The 9,407-nt window shown below is 39.4% G+C and overlaps 1 long non-coding RNA gene across 1 annotated transcript; it reads right to left on the reverse strand.

Moving 5' to 3' along the window:
• Positions 1 to 330: 330 nt before the first annotated feature.
• LOC111946937 lies at positions 331 to 1,959 on the reverse strand. The gene is made up of 2 exons (XR_002872774.1): positions 1,879 to 1,959; positions 331 to 1,036 (listed from the first exon to the last, which is right to left on the reverse strand). It is a non-coding gene; the product is annotated as an uncharacterized LOC111946937 (long non-coding RNA).
• Positions 1,960 to 9,407: the final 7,448 nt, after the last annotated feature.

Below are 9,407 nucleotides of genomic sequence, written 5' to 3' on the forward strand. Positions count from 1 at the left end.
GCAGAATAGTCTGACTGAAGAACAAGATTTCGGAGAGTGAGACCGTCTCTGAGGAAAGGAAGAGAAAGGTTCTGGGGTTTAAAAAACAAAAAAAAAAAAAACAAGAATCAGTGTATCGGAAGCTAGACTGAGGTCAGAGGCAAGCATTTGTGGACAATGTTATGGTTTCATGCAACATTTTTTTAGTGGATGTTTCTAGAGAAGAACAGAGAAGGTCAGAATGATCTGCATTGTGTCTTCGTAGATCCAGAGAAAGTTCAGGACAGGACCCAGAGAGAGGAGCTGCAGTTTGGATGAGGAATTCTGGAGTGACAGAGAAGGATGTTGGAGTTGTTTTAATATGTATTTATTTAAAACAAGTGACAATGCACAAATAAAATAGTTGGAATTCTACAGAGTGGGATGATGTGATGAGCACTGTTAAGAAAATAAAAATATGAAAATAAATAACGAATAAAGCAGATTAACAAAGAAGAGAGCACAAGATACACAAAATACTCAGGAAAGCTGAGCACAACAGCACGTTTTCTTATTTTCATCAAACATTCAATCACAACCAAACAAAAAAGAAAAAAAAAAAAAATACTACCACACCTACAGTACAGACCAAATGTTTGGACACACCTTTCCATTCATTTGAATGAGACAGTGTGTCCAAACTTTTGGTCTGTACTGTATAAGTCTGTACTGTATAAATAACAATACAGTCTCTTAATTTAGTAATGTGTGCAAGCTTGCTTACTTAATGGCCAGCATGAGAAAGTATGGGAGTTTAGGATCAATTCTGTAGTGCAGTCTTACAAACTTTTCCAGAAGGGGTTCAGAAACATTAAACATCATTTTATGAAGTAAACACCCATCTGAGTATATGATCGAGTTAGTTGTTCAAGACACGGATAACAGCTGGAAGATAGTGGTGAGATGTTCTGTAGATGGGACCGAGGAGTTCAAGGTGGAGGTGGGACTTTGAGCTCCTTGTTTCCATGGTGATGGACTGACTAACAGATTGACTGACAATCTCTGTTGACCATAATGTCTGCAGATGACATTGTGATCTGTGGTGAGAGCAGGAAACAGGTGGAGGAAAGTCTAGAGAGGTGGAGGATTGCTCTGGAAAAGAGAAAAATGAAGAACAGCAGCAAGACAGTAAATCTGATGCAAAGACAGGAAGCAGAGCTGGAGGCAGCAGAGATGACGATGATGAGATTCTCTTTGGGAGAGACCAGGATGGATCGGGAATGAATCCATTGGAGAAACAGATCATAGTAAATGTTCTGGAGATCAGTGCTAGGAAGCAGATGAAGATGTTTGGACACATTGGAGTAGGAACAGGAAGACCAAAGAGAGGAGGATGAAGGGTAGAGGGTTAGATGGAGAAGGAGGATTTTCTGAGAGAACAGTGAAAGATAAATATTTCCCTCTAGAACAAAACATGAAGTAAGTTGTTTACAAACCACAAAGTTTAAGAAAGCATAAATTAACATTTATTGTTTTTGAACATTTTTTTTAAAAAGGTCATTTCCTTTTATTGAGGGGTGAAAATAATTAAAATGTTTTTTGAAAAGGAGAATTTATGTAAGAAAAGGCAACTAATGAAGGATTTTTCAAAAATTAAAATTTTCTTGCACCATGATTAACTTGGGTTTTTCCGGAGTTTCCATGCTGGCCCCACCAATGTTTGCCCATATTGGCTAAAGTGGACACTCAGTGGGCTGTCTCGCTACGCTAGCTGTCCGGGCAGGTGGACAGCACTGAGAGCCAAAGTGGGCAAACACACGAGGGGCCGCAATGGAAAATGCCGACAAACCCATCTGGGGCCCACATTTTCTGCCCACTTTTAGACCATATGCATCCAGTTTTAATGTTAAGTCAACTTACAGACGCAGTGAGGAGTCCAGCGGCGTGATTTTGCAGGTGTCTTCAAACCTGTTCCTTGTTTTGCAGCTAACCCCGCTTCAGTCATTGCTGATTAGCTGGATTGAGTGAGCCCAGTTTCTTATTGACAGAACACACCTGATCCAGGGGAGCAGTAATTATTGAATCAGGGTGTTAGCCCAAGAGGAACAGAGTTGGAGATAATTGCACATTTTGGGTACAGGGCCACAGACGGGCCAGAGGTCAGGAGCAAGATGAGCCTACTGGAATCTGGAATCACTCCCGTTCCCCCAAAGGGGAGTGGGAAAAAGGGGCAATACACGAATCGCATTGCACCCAACAGAGGCATGGAGAACTAAATGATAAATAAATGATCAAGAATAGAAAAGAGGAGAATTCTCTGATTAGCTAGTATGGCAATAAGCCTGTCAAAAGAGGAATGTTTTAAGCCTAACTTTGAATGTAGAAACTCTGTCGACCACTTTTACATGAGCTGAGAGCTTATTCCATAAGACAGGGGCTTGGTGGCTAAAGGCTCTACCTTTAACTGCACTTTTAGAAATTCTGAGAACCACAAGCAGTCCTGCATTTTGTGAGCGAAGTGTTCTGTTTGGTTGGTGAGGCACTTTGAGATCTTTGGTTTAGGATGGGGTCACACCGTTTACAGTAAGGCCTTATAGGTTAGCAGGAGTATTTTGAACTTCTTGCTGCTGCATTTTGAACAAGTTGAAGACTTTTTAATGAACTTTTAGGGAATGCTGCTAACAAAGAGTTACAGTAATCCAGCATAGACGTAAAAAATGCATGAATGAGTTTTTCAGCATCACTTTTAGATCATATATTTCTGATCTTAGCTATATTGTGCAGGTGAAAAAATGTAGTTTTACAAGCTTTTGATAAATTAGCTTTAAATGACCAATCCTGGTCTGAAATATTTACGCCATCCAAGGAGACTATCTAATCAGACGGAGCATCTCTCAGGTTTTTAGGACCTATTATAATGACCTCAGCTTTTTCTGGTTTTGGGAGGAGGTAATTAATTGTCATTCAGGTCTTGATGTCTCTGATGCAGTCATTAAGTTTCTCTATATGGTCATTCTGGTCAGGTTTAATGGATAAATGCAACTACGTATCATCCGCATAACAGTAAAAAAATTAATGTTGTGTTTCCTGATTATGTTTCCTGAGGGTAACATGTAAACAGGATGGGTCCTAAAACTGAACCCTGTAGGAGTCCGTAGCTAACTCGAATGCAATGAGAGGACTGTCCATTTACTGAATCCTGACTGAAAATCTTCAAAGGGGCTGTTGTCCTGTAGGTGGCAGTAAAGCTGCTAAACTACAACTCTTTCTAGGATTTTAGAAATAAAGGGGAGGTTTGATATTGGTTCATAGTTGGCCAAATTGCCAGGATCAAAACTGGGCTTTTTTCAGAAGAGGTTTAACCCTTGTGCTATTCTAGGCACTTTGACATTGGGATTGAGGTCATCTAGACCCCACAAGACGGTGCGCTGAACTTTTTTATTCAATGATTTGTGATCTTCACTGGTGTCCATGGATTACATGAAATCCTCTCCACCTTTATTCACCTTTGTCATGGTAGGGAAAACACGTCAATGGTCATCTTGACCCCATAGTACAAGGGTTAACAACAGCATATTTAAGACTGTGGAACATAACCTGTTTCTAAAGAGGTATTTATTATAGTTTTTTTGTAATATTGTTTTTAATTTTTTTATTTTTGGTACATTTTCAAACGTAATTACAAGCTTTACACCTAATATGTACATGTAAAACAAAAATAGAAAAAAAAACGTAAAAATAACAAGAACAAAAACAGATCAACCTCTACTAGTCATATACTATTAAAGTATATTTAAGATATTAAAGTGAAGCCATCCTATGATACATTTATCCAATTCAAATGCATTTTTTTTTATTTTAAATAGTGAAGGTTTACAGAGTGTTCTTAGTTAGTCTTAGTCGTCCACAGATCCATTCTGCAAATTAAGACCCCTCACAAAATTTTTTAGAGGTTGTAATTGTCTTCGAACAATTACAACTTTCCTTCCCTAATACATGTAATCCTTTTTAATGGGAAAACTATGAGCATCTGTTTCACCCACTGAGTTAACTTGGGCCTAAATTGCAATGGTTCTTTTTGCTTGTCAAAAACACGTTGATCATAATTTGCTCGCTTTTAGTAAACTTGGGATTTAAAGGAAATAAAATAAAACATAGCAGGGTTTGTTGGAACAGTTTTTGAAACAATCCTCTCCACTGCTTTTCTAACCTCCACCCAAAAAATTCTTATCTCAGGGCATTGCCACATGCAGTGGAAAAGAGTCCCTTTAGCCTCATCACACTTACAGCAGATATCTGGGATATTAATGTTATATCGATTCAGTTGGGCTGGTGTTAAATATGTTCTCATTAGCCACTTGTATTACAGAAGCCTAAACCGAGTACAAATTATCTGTTTGTGAACTTTGCTACAAGCTAACTCCCAATCTTCCTCTGACAAGGCTATTTTGAGATCCTCATTCCAGGCCTAAAGTTTAAAATCAGATTTTTCATTTGAATTGGACAACAAAAGGTCATAAAGTTCTGATATGGCGCCTTTATCCAGACTATTTTTAGAAAATGTTTTTTTTGGCTTAGTTAATTGATTACCCTGCCTTTCTCTAATAAAACTCCTTAGTTGAAGGAATTTAAAGAAAATTTTTTATTATACTTACTTGTCAGTTTGTCAAAAGACATGAGTGATTCTGAATTTGGTAGATATAATAGATACTATATTGACTTTAATCCTCTCAAAGAGCAGTCTTGAAAGACATTATCTGCCCTCCCTGGGAGAAAATACTGGTTTCCCCAAATTGGGATGTACAAAGATAAGTTATTAGTCTCGTTAGTATGTTTGTATGCCCCTAGACCAGATTTTTATCATGTATTTACCAATTGGATTTGTGGTTTTCCTAATCAAGTTAAAAATCATATCTGAGTAAAGGTAATATGGCAATCGTAAATCTAGACAGATAGATTTAATTTCTTTCCACTCGGGGGCCTCAATAGTTTCAAAATAAAATTGTATTGATCTTAATTGTGTAGTCTAATGATACCAAATTGTATTTGGACATTTTAACCCACCCTGGTTATATGGCAGTTGCATTAAAGATAATCAAATTCCTGCTTTTGCATTTTTCCAAATAAATGCAACAAATTTTTTTTTTTTTTTGAAAAAAAAAAAAACATCAGGTGGGGGCAGTGGCAAATTCTGAAACACATACAACATTTTGGGGATAATATTCATTTTTATAACATGGATTCTTCCAATCAAGGACAGATGTAAGGACAATTTTAATCTTTTCTGGAACAGAACCTCATTTCATAAAACTGATGGGATTCACCTCAGTCCACTGGGCAGCAATATTTTAGCTGCAAACATCAGACACTCTGTCCAGACATCACCGGCCCCCATCATGCCCACGCCAGTCCAGACCTCCTCCTCATCCGTGCAGACATCGGTCTGTGGAAGTGACTGACTGGATATGGTATCACCTCCCCACATTCCCCAAAAAACTGCTTCAATTGACAGTGCTTCTTTGCCACCACCTACACCCCCTCCAGTCTATCCCATTAAGACCATTATTACAGACAGGTCTTCCATGAGGGGAAGTGCTGGGAGAAAAGCAAACACTAACTGGCTTCGTCCACTAAAGGAAGCACCAAAACCTGAGGAAGCAGCTTCCACAACCACTCTACCCCCCTCTTTTAACATGGCACTTTTGAATATTCGGTCGTTGTCCAACAAAACATTTATCATAAATGATTTTATCCATGATTATAATATTGATGGACTCTTTTTAACTGAAACATGGCTGAGCACGGATGCATCTACTGTTCTCACAGAGGCCTCTCCACCCAATTTTAGCTTTGTTTGGGAGGGCAAAAAGGGTAGGGGTACTGCATCTATTATGTCCAACTCCTTTGCAGTAAAGCAGATTGCATTAGATGAGTACCCCAGCTTTGAACATCACGCCTTTGTTTTTAACAGCCCTCCAATTTTATGCATCACAGTATACAGACCCCCCAAACCAAGCTCTGTTTTTATTGAGGAGTTTTCTGAGTTTTTAGCATCTGTCCACACTTCCTTTAACATGATTTTAATAACTGGTGACTTTAACCTGCATATAGACGGGAAGTTGGACTATTGCACCACTCAGTTCTTGGACTTGCTCTCCTCTCTTGATTTTAAACAACACGTCATGCAGCCGACTCACAACAAGGGGCACACTCTTTACCTCGTCATCAGTCATGGTTTACCTACCAGTGTGTCCGCTGTTGTGGATCTGGCTGTATCTGACCATTACTGTGTGCTTTTTAACATCACTGGTTTTAGAAAGCAGGAGACCTGCTGAAGAAACGCTACTTGACTCCTGAGGTGGTCGAAAAGTTTATTACATCTGTTCGCTCCCACTCTCCACTTGTCTTGCCGGCCCCCTGTGATCTACTCGTTGAAAATTTTAACAGTAAATTAAAATCCAGTCTCGACTCAGTTGCTCCTCTAAAATCTAAAAAGATAAGAACCAAAGCCACACCCCCTTGGAGAACTGAGGAAATTAAACAATTGAAGAGACGTTGTAGATCTGCCGAAAGACTTTGGAGAAAACACAAACTTGAAACAAACTATCAATTATACCAAAACCAACTAAAACTATATAATCAAACCGTAAAACAGACCAGAAATTCATATTTTGCGAACATCATTTCTGTAAATAAAAATAATCACAGAGTCCTCTTCACCACAGTTGAATCTTTAATCAACTCAAATGCGAACAAAAACACAATGCCAGCCTCCGCCTCATTGTGTGAGGACTTTGCAGACCACTTCAGGAGCAAGATTGATTCTGTCAGAGTGAACATCATAAAAGGACAGAAAAGCCTTTTTATTGGAAATGATGGCTTGATTTTACCTGAGGAAGCACTGGACAGTTTTGACCTGGTTGAAGCTGCAACACTTGGTCGAGTTTTCTCCCAAGTTAATCCAACAACTTGTTTTTTGGACCCCATCCCTACTTCACTTTTTAAATCATTTTACGGGTCTTTTGAGAGTGAGATTTTAAATATCATGAACTCCTCTCTACAGACGGGTATTTTTCCTGCTGCCTTTAAAACGGCAGTGGTGAAACCGTTACTCAAAAAAACTAATGTAGGAGCCCTATTGAGAAACATGTCCTGTGGGTGTCGCTGTTTTCATGTTTTTCTGTCAATTATAAATTTGTTGATTATCTGACCACAGACAGGTGTGCATGAGCCAGATGGAGAAATGGTTTTTGACCGCTTGTGCGGGAAATGAAGCAAAAGAGTAGTCCAATCCGTTCAGTAGTGTAAATAAATAAAAGAAACAAAGAAATGCAAAGTTGATCGGAGTAAAAGACTCATTTTTCTTCGTCGTATAAGGAAACGACAGCCCGCTTGGCGCGTCAATCAACTCTGGCGTCGCACATCTCAGTGTATCAAAGGAGCTAGAACTTAGTTAAATAGTTTCTACGCCTTTAGCTCCTACACTTAGTAGTCAAAAACCCCTCCTTTCTTTGGATGGATTGATGGAAATCTCGGGATTCGGAAGCCAGTTCGGAGCATCGCTGGATTGTTTTGAGTGATCGAATCAGCTGGACCCAGTGCTGACAGCGAGAAGATCAGCAAGACCCAGGGCAGCCTACGATTCTGTTGGAATCCGATCGGGATATTGGAGTGGACATTTGGAATAATTCGTGGATTTGGACAAGGAAGAGAGCCGACAACTGAAGCCGTCCGTGAAGTTCAGCTCTGCCTTCGGCGCCCAACACTTCTAAAACCCAGAGGTATGAGTAGCGCTACACCTTCAATGGCCATTTAAAAAGTGTGCACACATAACTGAAAATAAAATCCAATGCATTGGTTGACTGATTGACGAGACTGCTCAATAAGCGCTTTAAAACTTGTTGAATAAAAGACTGCGTTGGCATGGAGACGCGCGACGCAACGTCAGACGTAACAGTGGGAACTGCAGCGTGCACCGCGAACAGAACTAATAGTTTGACTGGCAGTGAAATACAAGCTGAAAAGCGAGTGGTTAGACTGACTGCAAAAGCTCTCGCTGATAAACTGGGCAGGCTACAAAATAACAGAAAACTGAAATTAAATAAAGCAAGCAACATTAGGAAATCACTGCAAAGTTTAATGGTTACAGGTGATAAAACAAAGGTTCAAATAGCTCTTGATAAACTTGTTGAGGTTTGTAATGATGCCACACGTATGCACGAATCTTTGTTGGGTTTATTGCCATCCGATGAATGTGAAAAACATGAAACGTGGTTTAAAGCTAAAATGTTGTTCAATAATGAATGTATTTCTGAGGGTACAACATGGATTTCTGTGAATGAGGAAAATGTGTTTAAAAATGAGAATGCTGAAGATGACGTTGGTCCAAATGACAGTATTTCCAATGTTGAAAGTAAGCCTAGTCTGAGAAGTAAATCAAGCAGAACATCATCTTCAAGAATTAAAGCTCAAGCAGACAAAGCTGCATTGATTGCTCGTATGGCTGTACTAAAACAAAGACATGCTCTGGAGGAACAAGAACTGCAAATTAAGAGGAAAAAGGAAGAACTGGACTTGGAAGCTGAACTAGCAGCTTACACAGCTAAACTTGCTGTACTGCGAGCTGCAGATGAAGAATATGACATTGAAAATGAAGCCGATGGGATGAATTCTTACTTTGAGAAGCAAAGGCATCAAATGGAGACTAAAACACTTTTAAATCCCTCAGCGGAGGAATACAAACCAGAAACATGGAAATTAGCCTATCAAAATGCTTCAAAGGGACAACAACCGACTCTGCCTATGGATGCAATACCAAAGGAAACCAAACAAATGGAGTCAGCTATCAAGTATCAACACAGCATAAGTCTACAACCGGAGCACAACCAGCAAAAAACGGTTCAACAAACTCAATCTCATTCATCAGTTCTAGTTTTAAGTGATCACACAAGGCAATTAACTAACTACCATTATTCCAGCAATAACCAACAAGAACAGACTGGGAACTCACCAAATGACCGCATAATTAACATAATGGAGAAGCAAAATGAAATAACATCAGCACTTGTGCAACAGCAGCTTTCAACATCTCTACCACCACGAACTATTCCCATCTTCGAAGGGGATCCTCTGGAATATAGAAGTTTTATCAAGGCTTTTGAGCAAGGAGTGGAAGCAAAAACAGGAAAAGCCGATTGCTTATACTATTTGGAACAGTTTACAAGGGGACAACCACAAGAACTGGTGCGTAGCTGTCAACATATGACTCCTGAACATGGCTATGCAGTGGCCAAGGATCTTCTTCAGTACCACTTTGGAAATCCTTATAAAATAGCAACAGCTTACAATGAAAAGGCGTTGGCTTGGCAAACAATAAAAGCTGAAGATGTTAAAGCTCTGAAAGCATATTCTTTATTCCTGCGTTCCTGTTGTAATGATATGACGGAGCT

This window comes from Oryzias latipes, chromosome 23 (genome assembly GCF_002234675.1).
Source record: "Oryzias latipes chromosome 23, ASM223467v1".
NCBI classification, from domain to species: Eukaryota; Metazoa; Chordata; class Actinopteri; order Beloniformes; family Adrianichthyidae; genus Oryzias; species Oryzias latipes.